The 23,107-nt window shown below is 46.8% G+C and overlaps 1 protein-coding gene and 1 long non-coding RNA gene across 4 annotated transcripts in view; one reads left to right on the top strand and one right to left on the bottom strand.

Moving 5' to 3' along the window:
- The window catches only part of grik5 (glutamate receptor, ionotropic, kainate 5), a 108,037-nt gene extending 90,587 nt beyond the window's left edge, over positions 1-17,450 (bottom strand). For all 3 annotated transcript variants that reach the window (XM_052064974.1, XM_052064975.1, XM_052064976.1), the window contains exon 1: positions 16,954-17,450. The gene's annotated coding sequence lies outside the window, so the exon portion shown is untranslated. The remainder of the gene's footprint in view (positions 1-16,953) is intronic.
- Positions 1-23,107, top strand: part of LOC127600700 (uncharacterized) — a 149,642-nt gene that overhangs the window by 28,382 nt on the left and 98,153 nt on the right. The gene's annotated exons all lie outside the window — the stretch shown is intronic.

Below are 23,107 nucleotides of genomic sequence, written 5' to 3'. Positions count from 1 at the left end.
TCGTTCTCAGAGGGGATCAATTCCCAATCAATGTCGTCTTCCTATTTTATGCTTTGGGCTAAAACCTGATTTTTATTTTATCTATTTTTTTTAACAGATTGAATTGCATCAGACTTCATATCCATCCATCAATTTCTACATAGGACATGCAAACCGGGCAGGGGTGATCCTGAGCAGAGATACGAATCATCAAGCTCAGGCAGACTGGCTAACCACTTTCAGCAAGACGGGTTGGGGGGTGGGGGGGGGGGGGGTGAAAAGTTTCACGCCCGACACATCCTGTTGTGGTGTGAAATGTGGTGTGTGGATGCTCTGCGGAGGGATAGTAGAGAAGGAGGCTTTTCAAACTCGGAGCCCGGGTGCCTTTTGCAGGCCATAGGACAGGGGTGGGCAATTATTTTTTGCATAGGGCCACATGAGAACCAGAAAATATTATAGGGCCGGATCAAAAGGGTGAACTAAATTCGACATAATATGAATTGTATTTCTTTATTTAAAAAGCAGTATTTTGCATTTTTTGGGCACGTTTTTCAGACTTTAAGAGTACATCATTCCGTCGTATTGAACGGGATTTGCTTGACTTGGCGGTACTGCGGGCTTCCGGATCGTCTCCCCCTTCCTCCCAATTCTCTGCAACTTCAAGTAACTGTGCCACTTGGCGTTGAAATGCCCATCGAACCATAACTGTGTACCAACCTTCGGCGGGCCGGATTAAAAAGACCAATGGGCCGGATTCGGCCCGCAGGCCGTAGTTTGCGCACCGTTGCTTGTAGGATGATATTTTCTCAACCCCAACCTTTTTTGCCTCGTCATTGCCCTGAGCATTTTGTTTTTGTTGAAAATATATATATACATTTTAAAATAAATAAGTGTGGCCCGGTAGTCCAGTGGTTAGCACGTGGGCTTCACAGTGCAGAGGTACCGGATTTGATTCCAGCTCCGGCCTCCCTGTGTGGAGTTTGCATGTTCTCCCCGGGCCTGCGTGGGTTTTCTCCGGGTGCTCCGGTTTCCTCCCACTTTCCAAAAACATGCGTGGCAGGTTGATTGAACACTCTAAATTGTCCCTAGGTGTCAGTGTGAGTGCGAATGGTTGTTCGTCTATGTGTGCCCTGCGATTGGCTGGCAACCCATTCAGGGTGTCCCCCGCCTACTGCCCGGAGACGGCTGGGATAGGCTCCAGCACCCCCCGCGACCCTAATGAGGATCAAGCAGCTCGGAAGATGAACGAATTAATGAATAAATAAATAAGGTCACCCAGCTGTCGTGCCCTTATCAAACCAGATGATGAAAACAGCAAATTTAAATAAGTGACTGATTAATAACTTGTTTTAAAAGAATGTAACAATCAATATTGACTTGGATTTGAAAGCATTCACACTTGAGACAAACTCTTTTGGCAGCTTCTTCCATTCACATGCAGCATAATGGCTAAATGCTGATGCACCACGTTTATTTTTAACACTGCACTTCACAAATTGACCCGATTTGGTGCTGGAGCCTATCCCAGCCGTCTTCAGGCAGCATGCAGGGGACACCCTGAACCGGTTGCCAGCCAATCGCAGGACACACAGAGACAAACAACCGTCTGACTCACACTCACACCTAGGGAACCCTTTAGAGTGTTCAATCAGCCTGACATGCATGTTTTTGGAATGTCGAGTACCCGGAGAAAACCCACGCCGGGCCCGGGGAGAACGTGCAAACTCCACACGGGGGAGGCCGGCGCCGAAATCGACCCCACAACCTCTGTACCGTGAGCTTGACGCGCTAACCACTGGACCTTCGGGCCGCTTATATTCCAACAGCAATTATTACATATATTCAGGTCCTCAGTCATTCAGATGAATGATTGATGACCTGATGGATGACGGACAGACTGACGGATGCAGAGTTCCACAGCTGGATAACCGCATACATGGATGTATGATGGACGTACGCATACACAGATGAATAGATAGTGTATATGAATATTTACATGGCTCCATAAATGGTTGGGCTTGTGGAGGAATAGATGATGACACGAACGCACGGATGCGTAGAAGGCCGGTCGGACGGACGGACGGACCAGCGAGACGAATGGCCGGGCATTTCAGGCGGCATTTCAAGGCAGCCAAACGGCAAACGTGAAGGGGCATCTGTCATTACCACTTAAAAACGACTTCACTTGGTGGATGAGCAACAGCAGCACCAAGTCTTATTTTGGCGGGTTGGCCCGCCAGCGCATCTTTGACTAATAACTCCTGGCCGGGGCGAGCGCTGGTGACGGATGCGCGGGGATGGGATTTATTTGGCGCCGCAGTTTCCTTTTTTGGCCGGCTCGGGATTCAACGTGACCCGCCGTTTCAATTCACGATCACCCGTTGAGAAAGGTGCATTCATCAGCTGCGCAAAGATGATGAGCGTTTATGAACGTGTGCCCTTGAAGTGCGCCAATGCTTTTCAATGAGCGCCAATGCATGTGTGTGTGTGTGTGTGTGTGTGTGTCGCCGCCGTGTTTGTGTGAGACGGGAAGACTGTATAAAAAAGGATTAGCCCGCTATTATGGAAGAGGTGTCGGATGCCTGTCATGGCCCAAAAACATTTGCGCCCCTCCCTGCCATCTCCCTTTAAGCCACGGCGCTTAATCTCCACCCCGAACCGCCTCGGGAAGACTTAACGGCTGTTAGTGATTCGTTATAATGCTTTCAAACCCAAACGCCGCTACGGTATGCATTCAGTTCGGAGGCAGGGACGCGCATTCAAGGGGGAGGCGCAGCCGAGGATGAAGAAATGAAAAATCATCAATGGTGGACTCACACCCCCCCACCCCTGCTATTCACAGGGGACTTATTTGCATTCGTCCATTAAGACGTGTGTGAGGAGCAAGTTCACGAAATAAAATAAAAATTGAAAAATACATTTTCATGAACAAAATTAAATACTCAAAGTGCTTTAAAAGAAATTTTCATACTTGAGCTTTCGGGATTTTCTTTAAACGTGTTTATTAAAGTCTTACTCGTTAAGGTTATTTAAGGTTATTTACTTGACACCAAGGATTTTGCATGCCATGACTAGTATACGCCGATATCAAGCGCCGATATATGTCGTACTTTTGACGTATAAAATTTCAATTAACAAGTAATTTATTTTTTAATGGACATTTATTTCCTGATACAGATGATGATTGGCTGATGAGTCAAATAACTGCAGTATCGCGTCAACTATCGCCAAGGAGGACTTATTCAGTGTCACCTGCTTTGTTTTGGAGGGGGGGGGGGGGTGGTTGTGTGTCTTAAGTATTGCTGGCTGCCTCCACAAGTACAGATACCTTAAAATAAGGTATCAGTCCAAGACTGATATCTGGTATTGGCACTTGCGCATCCCCTGGCTTACACAATACATTGACTTTCTTTCGCCCCCTCATGGTGAAAGCGCTGGCTAGTCTCCAAGCGTGGCAGAGGGTTGCTTCAGAAAAACATTTCTGTGGAACGGACCCTCCCCCCCATAAGGCCGACGGCAAGTAGCATTCAGTCTGGATACAGAACCCAGAACTGTAATAATCATTATGCTGTTGTCTACATGTGTTGCTGCGGCATTTGTATTCAAGTTTATTATGTGAAGGGTTATAACGCCACAACGCGGATGCTATTCGGTAGATGTCTATTGTGTTGATTGTTTGCATTTGTTAACAAGCCTTTCCGAAGTTAAAAGTCATGCAGCGGTTTTAAATAACGTTTGTTTTGTTGTGTTATTTAGTTTGACACCTCAACCGGATATGGCCATAAATGATCCGAAGCTTCTCTTTCAAAGAATTGTTCACCATGTGCCAAACTGCTGCTGAGTTGATGTCACTTGCCACCACACTGAGCTTGTATCTTTTTTTTCCTTGCAAATTAAAAAAAAAAAAAAATCAGTAAAAAGTGTCCGACCAACTGTATCAATCTGCCACGTTTTGGCTTCCTTCTGGAGCAAAACTTTAGAATGAGAAGATTCCAGGTAAGCACTCGATTCAGGAATTACAGAGAGGTACGGTTCTGGGACAAACAACGGCGGCAGCAACTGCGACCCTCGGCAGCCAATGAGCAGACGCAGGCATGGGCAGGCACCTCCGCCGACTTTGGCTCGAGATCAGAGCGAGACCGATTGCGAGGAGTACTTTTTTTTTTTTCCCCTCCATCGCAACTGCGCGTATGTCACCTGCCTGTGGTCTGTATGCTGAAGGAGGTCAAAAAGGTGCTTCCCATCTCTTGCCACCTAATCAACGTGTTGATGGTCCCCGGCAGAAGAAGACCAGAGAGGCTCCGAGTCAACTTTGCCATTCAAGTTCCTCAGCGAGAGCCCCCGGTTGCACCCAAGCCTGCGACATTAGCCCACAGCCGGAGGAGTTTACACCTTTTCTGCTGAGCTATCGCTTCTTATCTTCCCATCCCCCCCACCACCACCTTTCCCCATCCACTCTGCTTTTACACCCACTCACGGGAAAACCCCGCAGGACGCGCGCATCCGCTCATTAGCATCTTTCCGACTTTGGTTTCCTGATAAAAAAAAAGGGATGCTTGTACAATGGCGTTTTAATATTACAGCCATTGCGGGGGGGGGGGAAGTAAATGAGTTTGAATTAGTAATGGTGTGGCCCGGATCGGAAAGGAAAACACTGCATAATTGTACCTTTTGGGACTTGATGGCTAAAGGGGGGGCTATCGGTTGTTAGTTCGAGACCACCTGAATCAACCGCTCGGCGAGCCGTTTAGTACCGCGCAACCCGTCTACCAACTCGGCCATTTTCCATCGCTGAAAAGGGCCTTGGTGAAGAGGTATCCAATCGGTTTTGGGGGGGGGACTCTTCACAGGAGAAAGAAAATGCTAACTACTAGCATACTGAACCAAACCGGATTTCCTAGTGGAAAATAATAATTCGTCCGTCAGTCTGTACGGCGCTTCGTGGAAATGTAATGACAGTCATGGCTGCATTTTGTTTGGGGGGAAAAAAAAAAAAAAAAGAAAATCAAAAAGCCAAGATAGCATTTAGACAAAAGGCTCCAAAATACACGCGCACAGACGCGCCGCCAGGCCAATCAAATGCATTACAAATCTGCCAAGCGGCGCCGTCGATGGCGCCGGCGAGCCAGCGAGCGCAAATGAAAACACAGGCGGCGTGTACACAGCCGACACACGCCATCAGTCAAAGAGCGCCCGCGGCCACCGCCATTACCTGCCGTATGTAAATCCATTGAGCAATAAGGCAAGTTAGCCCTTTACGACGAGCTACGCTTATTGTCATCGACGGGGAGATCTTCCCCAGAGTGCCCGGCGGCCGACTGCAAACGAATCATTATGTTGTGGCGAGGCGAGCGGGTGGAATTGGAAAAAAAATTTTTAAAAAGGGAGATGATGTGATCTTCGAGCGGCGCGGAGGACAGCTTTGGGTTTTGCCCCTCGTTTGTTCACGCCAAAGAAAGGTTGACGTGGTCGAGTCAACAATGGATCTTCGGCGCCATTGCGAAATTGCTGCAGGCTTTTTTTATTTTTCCACACTTTCTTCCTCGGACAAAAAAAATTATAATAATACTCGTGTGGTGTCACAGTCACGATAGTTAACGGACTTGAGAAGCATGTAAACAGGCAAGAAAGAAGTTGTGAGCCGATCGCAGCTCCAGCTCGTCAGCCAGTGTTGGAAAAAAAAAATAATTAATGCAAGGGGCGAAAAAAAAATAAAAATAAAAATAAAACACCTCTACAATCTGCATCGTTTTGAGGAGTTGGAGGTCAAAGCATGGCTGGAACACAAAACTACAAACAAAAGAATGAACATGGTGGCTGTTTTATATGGGCTAGCTAGGTGAGGCTGGATGTAAAAAGAACATTAGCTTTTTTTAATTTTTTTTAGAAGGTCGGTTTCCGGTCAGTAGTTAGGAACGGTGGTTAGTTGCCGATCGGTAGGTAAGGATGCGAGGTGAAAAGATCGATCAGGGGAGTGGGTAGGAGGCGGAACGGGTCGCTAGCAACGTAGGCAAGCTAGCCGATCAGTTGCTAACGTGATATTTCACTTCGATTGAATTTCTGACAGCCATCCCGACATTCGCCGGGTCAGACGCCGAGGTGGGAATGTAGATCCAGAGGATAAAACCCTCAAAGCAGAGCGTCCATCTTCATAGGAAGGTTTGTTGCCGCTTCAGTCAAGCGTGTCGTTTGTTTTGTGCATTCATGAAATGCGCTACTGTTAAAAGGCTTTTTTTTTTAATAGCGCCGGAAAACCAAAAAGGGACGCATAGTTTCATTGGATGGCGACGTTATGCTCTCGCTACTTTTTATTTCCGTTTAAAAAGAGAGAAAAAAAAAAGGTGTATTAAGCAAAAGCACCGTTAAGTATCGACTGTATAGCAGAGGCCGTGCGCAGGCAGGCGTTTAGTCATCTGCACGCGGAATGAAAGCACAGCTAAACGAAGGGTGAAAAATGAGCTTGCGCGACTGCAGAGGTGTAAAAACAAACTACAACCAAAAAAAAAAAAAACACATTCATTCATATATTCCCTATTTATGAGGTAATAATTACTGCTCATTTCCGCCAGAGGCAAGAAGTGTGAATCGGTTATTTGGGGCTTTAAGTATAATGAAGTGTTGCAACACCTGTTACGTAATACCGACAATCGACACCAAATACCCAATTTGCCGGCTAATACCCGATGCTTAGCGGCTCTCAAGATAAGACAGACGATGTGCTGACTTTTGCATTAGTGGTTACAATTTGGGGTGGGGGGGGGGCAAACTGCAGAAGCTTAATTGGCCCGATTCTGCCTGCGTAGCTCAGCAGCGGGCGGGCAGTCTCACTCTGAGTTTGAAAAAAAAAAAAGTGCAATCATCCTCACCTCTCAGCTGGACAGACAGTATTTGTGTTATCAGACATGACAAGCACACGCGATTTATTAAAAGAAAAGAAAAAAAAGACCCTGACGGGGTTTCTTCCCATATGTAAATTCAGAGGCCATTTAAAACTGCTTCGACGGCTCACTCGTCTTGATACGGGCGTCACGTGGAGAAACGTTTAGAACATCCGTGAACACAGCACGTGGGAAGGCAAGGCAAGATGGTAATGTCGGTCAAGGATGTGCAAGCGCTGTAGAAATAAAAATGTATTGGATTATTGGATGTATTGTACTGTACATACATAGGCTGGTCACCGGTTAGCATCCCTGTTTAAACCGATTGGTAAAAACGTCACAAAATCTTCTCGTCATTTGTATTCCTCACCACATTAAGAATCCCCCCCGCCCCCACCCCTGCAACTCCCATTTTCCAAACTCCACTGGCTGCCTCGGTCAGAAAATTCATGGCTTGAACATTACAACTCTCCACTCGACGAGCTGCAAAATCCAGCTTGCTGGTATTCCGACGCCGCGTGGCCATTTGGACGGAGGCGGCCGAGATGAATGTGACTCACTGGCTAGATATCGGTGATTGACGGAGCCCGTTGCAGCGTCTTGACTCACGTTCCAAAAATACCAAAAACATTGAGCAAGGCCGGGCAAAAAAAAAAAAAAAAAAAAAAAAAGAGGGTGATGCAATTTGGCAGCAAAAATACATATCGCGCACACGCATTCCGACTGAAGAATGAAATCAAACGGCGGAGTGGCAAAAAAGGATATCAAGCTATTACGTAGTTTAATGAGGGATGCTGCCTGAGCCAGACCGACTTATCTTAAATTGACTTAATACCTTCTTATTTATTTAAGGATGGCACAATAATTCTCAGGTGGCTGCTTTCATTACCATCCTGAGAGGACATAAAAGTTTTATGCCGCCACACTTTTATTGTCAATATCTCAGCTGCAATGAAATTCCGGCGCAATGTGCTAGGAGGCGTACAAACGCAGTATGAAGAGTGTGTTGCTTAATGCAGCCAAAACTGACTGTTTATGTCTCACGCATAAACCAACACCAAACGTAACGGCTAGGAGAAAAACTAACTGATCACCACTATTCAATAAAATGAGGATTAAAAAAAATGATACACTATTTTTAACTCATGTTATGAATTAGTTAGGTACACTGGTCAGTCATAAGTCAAGCAGTGGTAAGCTGGTTGCTAGCTTAGCCAGAACTAGCTAATGTAGGTTGTTTGGCAAGTCAGTCGATCAATCGGCTGGTTGGCCGGTTGCTGGCCATCCAGTAGGGAAGTAGATTAGTCAGTCATGTAGATTAGTGTTTTTTTTTTTAATGAAATGAAATTGGCCTTTAGAACCTGCGTTTTGTATTTCCTTAGGTTGTCTCTGTGTGATATCAAACTTGGCTTGATGACGTGAAATAATAATAATATTGTGTGTGATAAATGCAAAGAATACCGAAATCTGGAAGGGGACAAATATTTTTTCACGACACCGTCGTTAGTGAGGGTAAATAAATTGGTAGGGAGGATGGTATGTCAGTAAGTAAGAAGGGATGGGTTGGTAGGCAGGCTAGCTCAGCAGGTCAGTAGGCTACTTGCTAGCTAGCTAGCTAGAGGATCCAGGTTTGTTCAGCTGGAAATTTGGAAGGTAGGCAGTACAGTAAGTAAGTAATTTGTGGTCACAGTCGGTAGGGTATAAGTTGTAAATTGGATTCATAGTGCCACCCTGAAATTAAAAAAAAGTAAATAAAATCCGCCTAGCCAGCTACACTTAAGCCCATCATGAAAAAGAAAAAAAAAAGCCTTGTAAAACAACAGGAAGTCTGCCACTCTGCTTTTGCTGCATTTGATGACCTTGGTTATTCAAATTAGCCCCAGTGTTAGGAAGCAGAAGGGGAAAAAAAATGCTAAATGGCTGCCTCAGACACATTTTCAGAAATAGGCAGATAACTAGATTCACTTTGTTGTTTAATTTCACACTTGATGGGTGGGCAAGCACTCCAGAAATGCAGCAATTTGTGTACAAGCAATTCAAAAGTCAATTTCCCATGATATGTCCCTTCTAAATGCTTTTTTTCCCTTCAATTTCCATTTTATCGAGAGCAGTACTGAATTCTGAAAAATCACTCAATTACATTCGTTTATGGTCAGTGCCGGCAATGAAGGTCTGTAAATATATATTTACAAAAGTGCTTTTAGTCACCAACAACGAAACATCTCCCCAAAAGGAACACGAGTTAATTTTGTTCCATTTTTATATTCAACTTGTTTCTGTGCGCGTCAACAATTGTAGCATAAATCTGTCGTTTTCATGAAGCTTCAACACTGACTGTGTATACTCTAGCGACCGCTTAAATGTATAAGACCAGCCTTCAAAATAAATTTTATAGCCGTCCCATTGGGAATTAACATGGGCAATACATCTATATTTTTCTTTCTGTCTTGTGAATACTCCAGTGTATAGAAGCCCTTTAAACCAACAAAGATTTTTTTTATGACAAGATATCAAAGCTCCTTCACTGCCAGCTGTTTTCAAAGCAAAGCTTCCCATAACACCGCCCGTTTGAGACCATTCCAGCTGAGCTTATAAGACCCAAAGAAAATATTGTTTTCTGTGACAATAGAAGCTTATAAGCTCTGCTTTCACCAGGGAAGAAAAAAAAATCTAGCTTTCCCCCTCTGTAGAACATGGGTTAGCTTCACCATAAACAGTTTGACTCCTCCCACTCAAAGATAACCATTTTAAAAAGCACACCTCACTTCGATACTAACATTTTTTTGGTGACACCTCACCAATTTTTTGTAAAAACCGAACAAATTGAAAAAAAAACATTTACAGAAATACAACTAAGACAGAGATAAACAAACCTACGCTAACGCATCGACAAGCATGCCCACCTGTTGAAAACATAAATCGGTGGCAGTAAACACGTCACGGGTAAAATAGAGAACCCGAAAAATACTGTACTCCGGTCAACATCACATTAACGGACTTTGAATAGCCGCAAACCGCAACACTCGCACTGTGTTGCCACTGCGGCGCATCACCACACAGCCACGGGGGGGACAAGCAAACATGACTCAGCAAGAGCAAAGGCAGAACTCACGGCCAGGTACAGAAGGAGAAGGTAATTACCGGAAAGATGGCGAGGGCGGAGGTGTCAGAGGCAGGCGCGGCTGGCAATCCAAAGGCGAGGGCTGGAGGATCTTGCAAGCGAGCGAATTGAGCAAGCTGGCAACGAAGCGGTTAGCCGGAGAGGTTGCTAATTGGAAGCACCTGAGCGCACAGGTGAAGGGAATGGGGGGGTTAATAGAGGCTATAGATCATTTATTTACTTTGCATTTAAAAATCTTTCACTCTTTCGTTGAAAAATGCTTTTTTTTTAAACGTCGTCGCTTTACATTTGCTTCATCATTTTAGTCATTTCGTTTTTATTGCTTTGCTTTTTAAATGTCTTTCAATGCATTGTGTAACTGGCGCCAAGACTGAGTTGTTGGTTGCCATGACAACAAAAATATAATTTATTTTAGGCTTGTTGTTTTGCAAAAGTATTTCATATTTCTATGTGAACTTTCATATTTGTTTTTTTCTTAAATCCTCTGAATATGTTATTCGGAATGTTTGTTAAAAATCACTTCCGGGTCAAGTGCCGTGTATAGCGAGGAATGAGAAAGATCGAGAAGACAACGGGAGACAGAGAGAGAGTCAGAGACAGAACGACGATACCGTGTGATCTACGTCATTTATCGTAACTTGATCTACTTTCGGTTTACCAAGGTGCACACGGTATGTCATTTTGTGTTATTTATTTAATGTCCTGTTCAAGATATTATAATATTGATTGTTGTTCGAAATGTGTTTTAGTTTTCACGGTGTTCCATGATTAAACGTTTTGGACATCAGTACGAGGCGTCATCCTTGACCGGGGTAGATGCACATTGCTTTCAAATGCTTCTAAACGTTGTTACTTTTAAACACGTGGGCGACCGGAATTCTAAAATCACTCGTCATTTTGACTGCTTGCACTCCTGCCCCGACCTCACATCATCGTCTAAAATGCTTATTAGTCACTGTTTGAGGAGCTAAGTAGTTCATTGATTAAAACCTTCTGTTGCGAGTATCTTTTCATGTAAATGATGCAAAGCAGCTCCTCTCCCGGGACCGTCAGATTCCACACGGCGCTGTGCTGTGCTTCCCCCGTCTTGAGGCAGATGGGCGCATCAAAGTTTGAGAACCGTGAAAAAAAAAAGGTGGCTTTTAGGAGCTGTTTATTATGTGAAGCGCAGTGAGTTAGCTTGAGTATGAAATGCGCAATATATAAATAAAGCTACCTCACCTTCATTTGCCCGCTAATCAATTTCAAGCTACAATCGTCATTGGCGCGGTGGAAAATACGATCAAATACAAATGTCTTGTTTTTTATTTAACCTTGGTGAAAGACTGCACTCCACTTTGTGCTATTCTCGTTCGCCGTCGTATTTTTATGCAAATGGCCATACCCCGGTGGTCTGACACAGCAGCTGCGACCGCCGCCGACGCAAGCAAACAAGCCTCTGGACAGCATTGAGAAGTGCACATAGACTTGAGTGGTGGTGAACCAACACGCGAAGCTACCCACAATGCCTTTTGCCTGCCTCGCCATGCACTCCGGCGCCTCCCCCCCCACCCCCACACACCACTCCAAGTGACCTCCAATCACACCGTGTGGTGATGCGGGCGGGTCAGGAGGACGCCTCGGACCCGTACAGGTTTGCCATGACACAAAACGATACGTCTGTCAAGTGTCGCTGACACGGCGTTCCGCGCGCCCACGCCACACGAGCAACGTGATCGCGCGTCCGTCCGCAAAGACGATCGCACTCGGCACACGCTGCATTCATCGCTTTTATCTTCTTACCATTCGATCTAAATGAGTCCATTAACCGAGAGGCCCTTCTCTTTATGAGCGACTAAACAAGTCAGGCGGGAGAACATTTAAAAAATAAAATTTAAAAAAAAAGTCCATTCAAGCGCACCCTCGCACCGTGGTCGCTAACACACAAACGCTTTCTCCCTCTTCCCCCACAACCACGCCGAGGGGGGGGGGGGGGGGTGTAAGCAAGCAGGAGTGGACAAACAGCTAAGCAAACAGGGCTGTATTTTTTTTGCTCCATTAGGCAAAGATGAGCCGAGCTTTAGTGTGCAAGCTGGTCAAGCACCTGAGGATTGAAGGCGGCAAGCAAGCGAGGAAACTCAAACGTGCCGCTCGCTCGCCTCAGCTCGACAACAGCTCCCGAAAGCCGCCCGGGTGCCGCTTAACGGAGATCGGGCCGGATAAGATGCATCATGGGACGCGGACTAGAAAGTGGACGGATGCTGGGAGAAGCTGTCACTGAGCTAAAAAAAAAAAAAAAAAATGCTAAAAATACAGCGATGGCACCGCACCCTCAAATGACCTTCATGCCTCAAAAGTACAACATTTATTTTTTTAAAATACAAAGATGGACTTTAATGGACATTGTGCTGTGCCTTCTGGTGATTGTACGACGGGCCCTGAGGGGCAGCATAATACGGACAGACACTTATGGATTTTACAATAAACTATTGTAATATTAGTGTTTGTTTCTTTTTAAACAAAAGATAAAGAATATATGCCTGTGGGTATCGTCTGTCCACCTGTGATGCTTCACCGTTTGTGTTGAAATATCCACTGCTTGATGGATTAACACAATTGCTATTCTGTGGATCATCAATAGCTTGATGCATTGCTTGTTAGCATTTTGCACAGCTGTGTTTGCTTTTTTTATCTTCTGCAAAGATTTGAGATGCAGAAACTGCGTAGCTCTTTTTGTCTTATATTGCCCCCAGGTGGCCAAGCTGGTTGTAGCAGAGTGGCCATTTAATTGAGGCAAAATATCACAAAAACAGTGAGATTTTTTCAAATTTGATTATGTAATTAATTTCTGTTTTAAAAATAAGTATCACGTATTTTTTCGAGTGCTGCTTTTGTTGTTGTTGTTGTCTTTTTTTTTTTGTTCGTTTTTGCCAGGGTGGCTGGAACAGATTAATGTCATTTCTATTTATTTCAATGGGGATAGGTTGTTTAAAATCCACGAGTGTGGTCCCCGAACAAATTAAATTCGTCTCGCATCGTGTTTTGAACAGCAGAGGCGCAAACGCTCGTCTCTCGAAAAACGACGTGAGGCACAGCTGCTCATTAGCGGCGCAAACAATACAAAGCCGCATCCAAACAATTCGGTTTTCACAAGTGACAAGAAGGAACGGCATCGAGGAGACCTTCAAAGATTTGATTTGTGGGAATTACGGGGACAACGGGACGCCCTAAAATCGTGATGAAAAGCTTACGAATGAAGACACAAATCAAAAAGCGACATTGTCACATCTCGCTTTGTGACTTGAGCATTGCACGGCTTGCATAAATGGAGCCGCGCCGATGGATGCGTCTGCAGACATGGTGGAGTGTGGCTCAAGTTCACAGAGTGTCACTACTTGGGTGGACACGACAGAAAACCAAACACAATTTTTTTTTTTAAACGCGCACCCCCGCTATTTGCATGGGGACATGGTCCGGGCCGGCCCGCGTATCGCCAAAATCCACGTTGGATAGATTCCCCATTGAAATGATTTTATTTCTGTATTTCATAACACCCCCCCCCCCCCAAAAAAAATATTTTTAAAAAAATTTTGATGAACATTCAAGACAAAAATAGAAATGGTGGTAAGCAAAAAAATAAAAATGGTGAATATGCTAAGCCGTAGGTGCCCAAACGATCAACTATGCAACAAGTAAATCCAATTTTCCAGAATATTTCTCCTTCAAATCAAGACCATCGTGACGTAGACTTCCCATGTGTATTATTTTCACTCGGATTTTAGGGAGCTCATCTTCAACTCAGCAGGGAAGCGTTTCGTCCTGCTGAGAGCCTTCGCGGGGTTCGCACTGGGGAACAAGCACCGGTATTAGCTGCGGCAGATTTCTTTCTTTCGCGTGACCCCGGGTTAGATCTTTCTGCACGCCTTCGCCGCTCCCGATGTTGCCGGAGGAGCATTTATCAAATACGATACAATTCCACTTTTTACTAGACAGCAAGGTCAAAGCGTTTGTGAAGCATACTAGACTGCAAAATGGATGCGGTGCCGTTTTCATACAGCAAAGGACAAAAAAAAAAAAAAAAAAGAGGCGGCACGCCAATCGTTTAGGTAAGACTACGCACCAGGGCAATACTTTTTCAAATCCAATTTCTCTCTCAAGAGCAATGTTATAAATCGCACTAAAAAAGTGTAGTTCAGTCGGTACTTCAACGTAAAACAGCTTAACGTGTCTTTCAGGGTCGCTGTTGCTAGGCAGAATTTGAAGGAGCAAAATATAAATGTATATTTTTTTCATTCATTCATTCATCTTCCTAATCGCTTGATCCTCACTAGGGTCGCGGGGGGTGCTGGAGCCTATCCCAGCTGTCTCCGGGCAGTAGGCGGGGGACACCCTGAATCGGTTGCCAGCCAATCGCAGGGCACACAGAGACGAACAACCATTCGCACTCACACTCACACCTAGGGACAATTTAGAGTGTTCAATCAGCCTGCCATGCATATTTTTGGAATGTGGGAGGAAACCGGAGCACCCGGAGAAAACCCACGCAGGCCCGGGGAGAACATGCAAACTCCACACAGGGAGGCCGGAGCTGGAATCGAACCCGGTACCTCTGCACTGTGAAGCCGACGTGCTAACCACTGGACTACCGGGCCGCCCCTGTATATTTTTTTAATTAATATAAAATGTCATCGTTGCTTCGACCTCATGAACGCTGATGCACAGCAGACAGACTGATAGCATAGCATATTGCAATGGCCAAACTGTGAAAAATGTCATTTAGAAATGTCAAAGAAACGGCAAACATCCTCGGAACGTAACACGCCGCTAAGGCCAACTTCAAAATCCAAGCCCGCCAAATAAAACGTTGACGGCGGTGGCGCCGCAGCTAGCTTACTTGTCTTTGACATTTCCGCTTTTCATTTGCATGACACATCAACGCAAATAATGAATATATTGTTCTGCCTAATCTACCTGGCAACAGTCGAATAAGGCGGAGCATCGCCACTTAACTCATTCAGTACCAGCCAGTTCTGGGCCAAGTCTGAAAAGACGTTTAAAAACGTCTTTGGGAGCGAATGAGTTAATTATTTCCTCCCAAAACACGTCCAAAGATGTACATCCTAAAAGGAACCGGCAGCCGTCACTCTCTGTAGGCCTAAAAAGCAGGACTGAAGAGGATTTAACATTCAATAAGCTCCAGCAAAAACTAGTCCGAGTTTGAAAACGCTCTGCTTCCAAACTTACAATGTGTAAAGTCCTCCACAGTCCGGTAGAATTTCCCACAATATAACCGGGAGGGAAAACAAAATAGAGCTACAAACTATATCCACACCCCTGGCCCCCCCCCCCCAAAAAAAAAGAAAAATGCAGACCTGGCACCAGAGATGAAGGCTGAATCACTGCACTTCATTTCGCAACATGGAGGCCATGTTGTGAAGCCAATCACATCTTTGACGCCGACCAACCCCCTGGCCCCCCCAACCACCCCCCCCCAGTTTCATCCCTGGCAAAACAGAAGCTGTTGGGGTAGCAGCGTGTTATCAATGTGCAGCTGCAGTAAATCGTATTATTTGGTCATCTCAGTTGTGAAGGGCTGACCAGCAGCGAGAACAAAGCGAGGCCTCGTTTGAGCCATCACGCTGATCCCATGGATGGAAGAAGGTCTTTTGCTGCTCTAGGGCCCTTCTAATACAGTACACCACCCCCCCCCCCCACACACACACACCATCTTTTTTACTCTCCCCCCAACCTTTCCGTCGCCGTGACGCTCCGAGCTGGAAGCCGGCGTAATGCCATTATTCGCAGCTCATTGGTCTGTTTGACGGGACTATCTTGATTGAGCATCTCCCGGGTACAGTTGGGGGGGGGGGGGGGGGTCTGGGAGGGGGGGGGTGCTATGGGAGGTTCTGCGACTGTGACAGTGTATAAAGATGTGCATGTGATATGTGTCCCAGGAGATATAGATGGGTCGACGCAATGTTATGGGGAGGTGGGGGGGGAAGGCTGGATCGGAGGGGGGGGGGGCATCAGATGCAACGGAAGAGGAAAGGAGGCGAAAGCAATGCGCGACGCTCTTGGGCGTGAAATGGAGGCGGCAAAGTACGAGTCGGGGAATCGGGAGTCGTTCTCATTAGCTGGTTCATCCTCTATCCTCCGTGACAGAAAAGTGGAAAAAAAATACTCACAGAAGCGGGGAGGGGGGAAAGGGGGGGGGGGTTCTGCTAATTAGTCCATATTAACCTCAGGTCTAATCCGAAGGCTAAAGGCTAATTCAAGAACCCGATAAGATGAATGCAAACAGATGGTCTAAACATTGTAGGAATGCTTTTTTTTTTAAAGTCAAACACACGTCTGGTAAAAAAAAAGTTACATTTTGCCCCCCCCCCCCCCTCCCATTTCAGCCTCTATGTGTCGCCATGTCCATTTAATTTCCCGGGAGGGGCTTCATAGGAAGGAATGAGGCTCTTGAACCAATCAAATTTCAAAATGATCTCAAACCAACCCCCCCCCCCACCCCCCTGATGACATCTGCATTTCCTGTCCTCTGATTGGTTGCTCCAGCCAAAAGTTGTTTGTCGCCATTCCGCGCACTTCAAAACGCGTCATATTCAGCATCTCTTGGCGAGCGCCATGTTTTCGACTTTAGCGCGTCACATTTCTGCGCCGTCGTACGATTAAAATCTTGGCGCCGAGCATCTCCTGATGACGTCGCCTTGTGCGGCGACATTTTTTCTACTGCGCTGAAGATATCTAAATAAAATGCTGTGGTGGGGCTTACCCGGGGGCTACACAGATTTCTGAGGGGGGGGGGGGAGTGCAGCACCTTCGAGCCCTGGTGGAGCGCCATCCTTGCAACTGAAGAGGTATCAAATGCACACACAAAAACACTGCCTAGAGCAGAAGAAGTGCAGGAAAGCAACCCCCCCCCCAAAAAAGAAAAACACACACACACTGTGGAAAGAACAACAAAAGGAGAAGAGGAAGGCTGTTACTTACAGAAGGAATGAAGACGGTAATCAGAAGCGCTGCAGCGGGAGAAAAAGAGGGGAGGGGTGGGAGACCTGGCACCAAGATCTGAGACCTGCAGGCTTTGGAGCGCTTCAGCCAAGGGGGGTGGGGGTCGGCCTTGGGGGGAGCCACGGGGCTGCGCGGCGTGTCACTTGTTAGCTGGGCGGGCGCAGGCGCGCTGTGCTTGGGTCACACTGAAGGAATCCGAAGGATTTCGGTGTTGAGGCGCAACGGAAGCAAAAAAATAATCCTTTGGTGTCGGATGGATCGCGGGGGGGGGGGGGGGGGGGGGGGGTTCAGCTGGGTCGTGACACCAGCGAGTGCGTGTAAAGGGGCAATGGCCTCCCCAAATGATGGAAGATGGCGGCGGCGGGGCATAAAAGAGTAAACGGCGAGCAGACGAGGAGGAGTGTTGGGCACACCTGCTCTCTTTGCTTCCCTCGCACCTGTTCGACAAAAAACAGGCCCCCCCGCCGTCGTCACCTCGCCCCTTCCCCTCCTCGCTGTCTCCCCCTCCCCCGCTCACACGCCGCTCGGAATGACAATGAGTGGCATGCCTCGCTTGTCCGTCCGTCCGTCTAGTGAGTCATGTTTCCAGCGGCGGCCTTCTTAAAGCCTCACGTTCGCTCGCCGCTTCATGGCACTCGGGGGGGTGGGGGGGGGGCTTTTATCAACTCTGGTTAATTTCTTTTCTACCTGCTTGTTATCGACTGCGTACAGTCTACTCCATCAGGATGAAAAACAATTTGACAAGAAAAGAGAGAAAAGGGGGGGGGGGGGAGCAGGATCAAATTGTTCCTTCTAAAAATAATGTCGCAATCTCAACGGGATATCCGAGGATATGCTTCCAGACGTGTCCGAGGGCTCCGCCGCCGCCTCGCTGGGACGTCACCGCCGCCTATTTTGCTCTGCGATGATCCGCCCGACAAGCCGAATTATCCGCTCGACGGGTCGATGGCTCCGGACGGATGACGGCCTCCTTTCCCCCTGAGTGTGCTGGCCTGGTAGCGGCTTAGCGAGCCGTCGCCCGGGGGAGCGCGCTAACGCTGCGCGCGGAGTCCACCTTCACATCTGGAGGAGACAAATAGATAGGGCGGGGGGGGGGTGGGGGGGGGGGGGGGAGAGAGAGAAAAGGTTAGAATGCGCACTTAGTCGCCAAATGACAGCGTGGTTTGGACCCCCCCCCCCCCCACCTGTCATGTTTTGGTTTGTGACCAACAGGTGGCACCTGTTGGTCGTTAGGTAATTATTGCTTGAAAAAGGACTCCCGGCACCAACACTCGGCGGGGCGGGCGGGGCATTATTTGTTTGTTTCGGTCAGGTTTCTGTTTGATACTTTGGACTTTGTTTTGGATTTAGTTTTCTGTGTTTTATCAATGCGCTTCTTGAAGTACACCCTGCTCCTCCCTCTTGCCTGCTTTTTGGGGTCCTCCACCACCTTGCAGCGTGACACCCCCCCCCTGCCCGCCCCCCCTCTCCTGGCCTTTACTAATCCTTTCACGACAGCATTTAGAAACCGTAATGCAGGTTTTTTTGGCTACATCTCGGCTGGATTACTGTCATGAATTTTCTTTTGGCGTCTCCAGTTGCTCCATAATGCTGCTGTGCTCATCTCCTCACTGGAACTCGTCAATCCAATTCTCGCCTCCCTTCGTTGGCTTCCTGGAATATTTCAGAGTTCATTTTGAGATTCCTTTTCTATCTTTGAGTGCTTGACTTGAGTACTGCGCATCCACATTGATGGGTTGAAGTCAACTCACCGCTAGCTAGTCACACGCGTGCGCTACGGGTGGATGCGATTCTCAAGTAACATGTTTATATTAATGGCCCCCCCCCCAGCACCCCCCACCCTTCAGGTGTGAATCTTTTTCACCCCAAAAATATGGCCAGATTTCAAGTTTGAAAAAGAGTCATCTAAGGGTGCGTGAACTCCAGGGGGTGCGCAGAACCACTTTTAATTGACATTCCACTCCGCCCTTGTGGTTTTTTTTGTTGTTTTTTTTTTACAACCGCCTTTATTGTCTCAAAACTTTTAACGTTGTTTGAGGGGGTCAAAAGTGACCGCGGGCGCGTCCGCATTGCCGCGCGCGCTCACGTCCACCTTCGCATCGAGGACGGACGGACAAGTGGATGAAAGGTTAGCAGGCTGACATTTTGTGTCGCTCCGCTTTATCGTGAGTGTCAGTCAGCTCGTCTGCTCTGCCCTTGTCACCCCGACCCGCTTCCTCCCCCCCGCATCTCCTCTCGCTTAAATTCTCTCATTTGGGAAACACTCCACCGTGTCACTTCCTCCTTTTATTTCCTTCGGACCGAATTTGATACATTCACACCTGGTAATTACACCTCTCGTCTTTCATTTGCAGCCAGTCCTCAATTGTAGATAAATATTAAATGTTTTGCAAGTGTTTATTTGTTTTTAACACCAAAAAAAAAAAAACATTTCCTCTCTCATTAAACACCAGATTAGCACGGTGGAGTGTGAAAATGATTTCATTTTCAAAATGGACAATAAAAGGGAGGAGGGGTGTGAGTGTGAATGGAATTATCAACATTTTGAATAGCTTTTAAAATAAAGCAAGCATCAAAGTAACAGACAGTGGACATGAATATGACAAGATTTGGGGAAATGTTACAGTTTTGCTTTACTTTTTACTTCTTCTTTTGTTTTAAGTCAGCAAGAGAGGGCCGCACCAATCCACTGCCACCTAGTGGATGCATGACCATTTTATTTTTTTATTTTTTTATTTTTAATGTAAATAATCCAAACCTACTTGATAAATTCTGCTTTGATGTTCTACAAATGGGGGTGCGCACGCTGGGTTTGGATGCTGAAGGGGTCGCATGCTTTGAAACCTTTGGGGAAATTTCACGCGTTTCAGGCAGGGACTCATATTGCGGCGTGCGCACCCTTTGGTAGCGCAACCCCCAGGAGTGCGCAAGTAATGGCGGGCAAGGACAATCATTTGGGCGATATCAACCTCCATTTGCATGATTACTCGTGATGCCTTGAAATGGGCTTGCTTTTAACTCTTTACAGGGTGTGCGCAAGAGAGAAAGGGGTGCGCCATCTCTGTTTGTAAAATCTGGGAAAGACCGTTCTGAAGCACCACAAGATAAAGTCTAACATTGCGGATTTGCATTGTTTGCATTACGTCCGACGGGTTTAAAAGGGTGCGCGGAGGTGCGCCAACTCTGTCGAGGGGAGCGCGTAGCTTAAACAGTTGGAGAGAGATTGACATTAGGCAGAGCTTTTAAAAGTGACAAACATGCGGGGAAAATTGGAGGTGGGGGGTGCGAAAATTCGCTGTCACGTGGAAGCGGATCGCATACAGGAACACAAGAACCGTCATTTGGTTGCTGACGACAATCGAGACCCCCGCAACTGCCCATATAATAATTCTAATTTCACATTCCTGGCATGACATTATGACTTTAATGGACGTTTCAAAAAGCGCCGCACAGTAGATTGAACAGGCGCAATTTTCTACGCCGATATGAATCCCCCCTCAAAGTGCTGTGATTAAATCCATTGCCTTGATCGTGACTTTATTATTTTGTCAGCCTAATTTGCCCTTTCATAAAGTGCCGAGGCATATTGTCACAGAGGGAAGCTGACAGGTATGAAAGTCGATCACAGATGGTGAGCTTACACGGACTTGGCGGACGACGTGACTTTTATTTATTTTTTTGCCCTCCCCCCCCCCTCGGTTTATTTCATATGAGCGTTTAAAGCAAAGGTCCTCTGGCGGATGTCAAATCTTAGCTCCATCTCAACAGGTTGCCTCCACTCCTGTTACTATGCAACAGTTGTGCACGTGTTGAATGTCTGAGCGCGAATCCCGGGGCAGCAACAAGCGCTCCGAGCCCAGACGAAATAAATGCACACAGCACCGACTCGATCATCTGGCGGTGAGTGACCCGTAAATTGGACGGCCCATTTGGGACGAGAACAGTGGAGTCCATTCAACATGCACGGCGATCAATACTGCCGTGTGGACATACGTGACCCTGCACAGATGACCCATTTTCTCCGGGTACCATTTAAAATGGCATGACCAGAATGTGTGTGTGTGTGTGTGTGTGTGTGTGTGTGTATGTGTGTGTGCGCGCGTTTGTGGCTATATCTAGTCCTTGAAGCTAATTGACAAATAATCACAAAGTATCGCTATACAGTCACCGTTTTGCTCACAATCAGATAAAATCTCAGAGCGACATTGTCTTTGTAGGACACGGGGGGGGGGGGGGGGGGGGAGTCCAAATGGCCACTTACAAAAATGGCAGACCTCTCTTTGCAGAGCTCCGTAAAAGTTTTTCGTGGGTTTGCTCAAGATTGACGCGTCTCCCAAATTTCAAACTGGATTCCGAGGATGGATTTTCCCAAAAGATTACACAGACGATAACCAGACGTATTTTAGTTGCTTCAAAACCCTGCTGTGGTTGTACGCAATGGCAAAAAGTCAAATTGCTCACAATTAAGTGTCGCCCATCTGGTTATGATACTTGGCCAGCATTCGGTTGTGATTGGAAAAAGCTCAAATGGCCGCTTCCAAAATGGCCAATTGTTCGATTCGAGAGATATGGCTGCCAAATTTCATGGCCCGAAGGGAAATTGATTTTAGGGGCAGAATTAAACAACAACAACAACAAAAAAGTGCAATTGAATCAACCGAACATAAGTAGCATGTTGCCATGCTCATGACGAGACGTCATATTTCCTCGCAATTTAGCATTAACCATTCATCAAGTCTACGCAGTCCAAAATTCGGTCCCAAATGGACAAATACTGAAGGAGAAGTTCACTTTTCAAGGTTAAATGGTCGCCTTCAAAATCAAGGCTTCAAACCAAAATGGCATTTGTGAGTTGACTCATGACAAGCGGAATTTTCAAGATTATTTTTGATGCGCGACAAAAGAAAAATGTGATTACAGACTCGGGTCCAAAAGGTTTCTGCCCAAAAATATGACAACCTTATTTATTCTGTCTGGATTGCGGATTTGAGAATTAGAATTGTCATCTTAAAGGATAATTAAGACCTTCATGCTAGGGAAAATCACATTGCAGCGATCCACATTGCACAAGTCTTCAGTCCGTGTGTGTGTGTGTGTGTGTGTGTGTGTGTGTGCACGTTCGCGAGCGCAGCCTTTATCGGCACGATTAACATGTAATCGCGTAGCGGGTGTGAAAACACGGAGGTGGGCGTGAATTGGCATGCGGAAGCTAAGCTCTATGAAAAGCCAGACATGAGTGTGTGTAGCGTGCGTTTCGAGTACGTCGCAGCTGTCGCGCCTGCGGCGATTAGACGCATTGATCTCGCAATCCCGTATGCTGGGGTTGAAAACACACCTCTGCCCTTCTTTGCATTGTCTCGCCCAGACACAAGGAAGACAAGTCAAATGATTTAGGCGCAGTAGAGAAATCGCAGTACTTTGACAAAAACACACGGACACAAACCAACGCAGACCAACGCAACGCCGGCGACCTCAAGGTCTTTAGTGTGTCTGTATTCCATTTGAATGGACATCCAGAGGACAGAGAGAGAATGACACTCAAATAGAATGAGGCAAGGAGGTGAGGAAGACGATGACGAGGAAGAAGAGGAGAAAGGCTAATGGAGCCCAAGAAAGAAATGGAAGAATGAGTGAGGGAGGGTTCAGGGTTGGGAAGGGTGAGCGCACGACAAAGACATTGCCAGCCGATCCATCAAAGTGGTCTGACAAGCCCAGCTCTCCCCCGTTTGGCAACTGGGATGGCGGATGGGGGGGGGAAACAGGACAACGAGGGTGAGGAGACGCGAGGAGGGACGGCAACTGTGGGCCTGGAAAGGACGAAAGAGATGCGAATGCCGGATGGAGGGGAGGGCGTACGGTTTGAACGGGCGACATGAGGAGGAATGGCCACTGGTTGCAACTGGTGGAGAGTACATGAGGCGGGGGGGTGCTTTAGAACAGGACAGATGCAGGGATGGATGCCAGACATGGAGGACAGGACATGAGCAGATGCATTCGGAGGAACGGACAGAACGTGAGGATGGATGCATTAGAAGAGGACACGAGGGTGGATGCTTTAAGGGAAATGCTTTAGAACAGGACAGGACAGGACAGGACAGACGCAGGGATGGATGCCAGACATGGAGGACAGGAC

The sequence above is a fragment of the Hippocampus zosterae genome, chromosome 5 (assembly GCF_025434085.1).
Source record: "Hippocampus zosterae strain Florida chromosome 5, ASM2543408v3, whole genome shotgun sequence".
Classification (NCBI taxonomy): Eukaryota; Metazoa; Chordata; class Actinopteri; order Syngnathiformes; family Syngnathidae; genus Hippocampus; species Hippocampus zosterae.
This window is presented reverse-complemented; position numbering and strand designations above follow the sequence as displayed.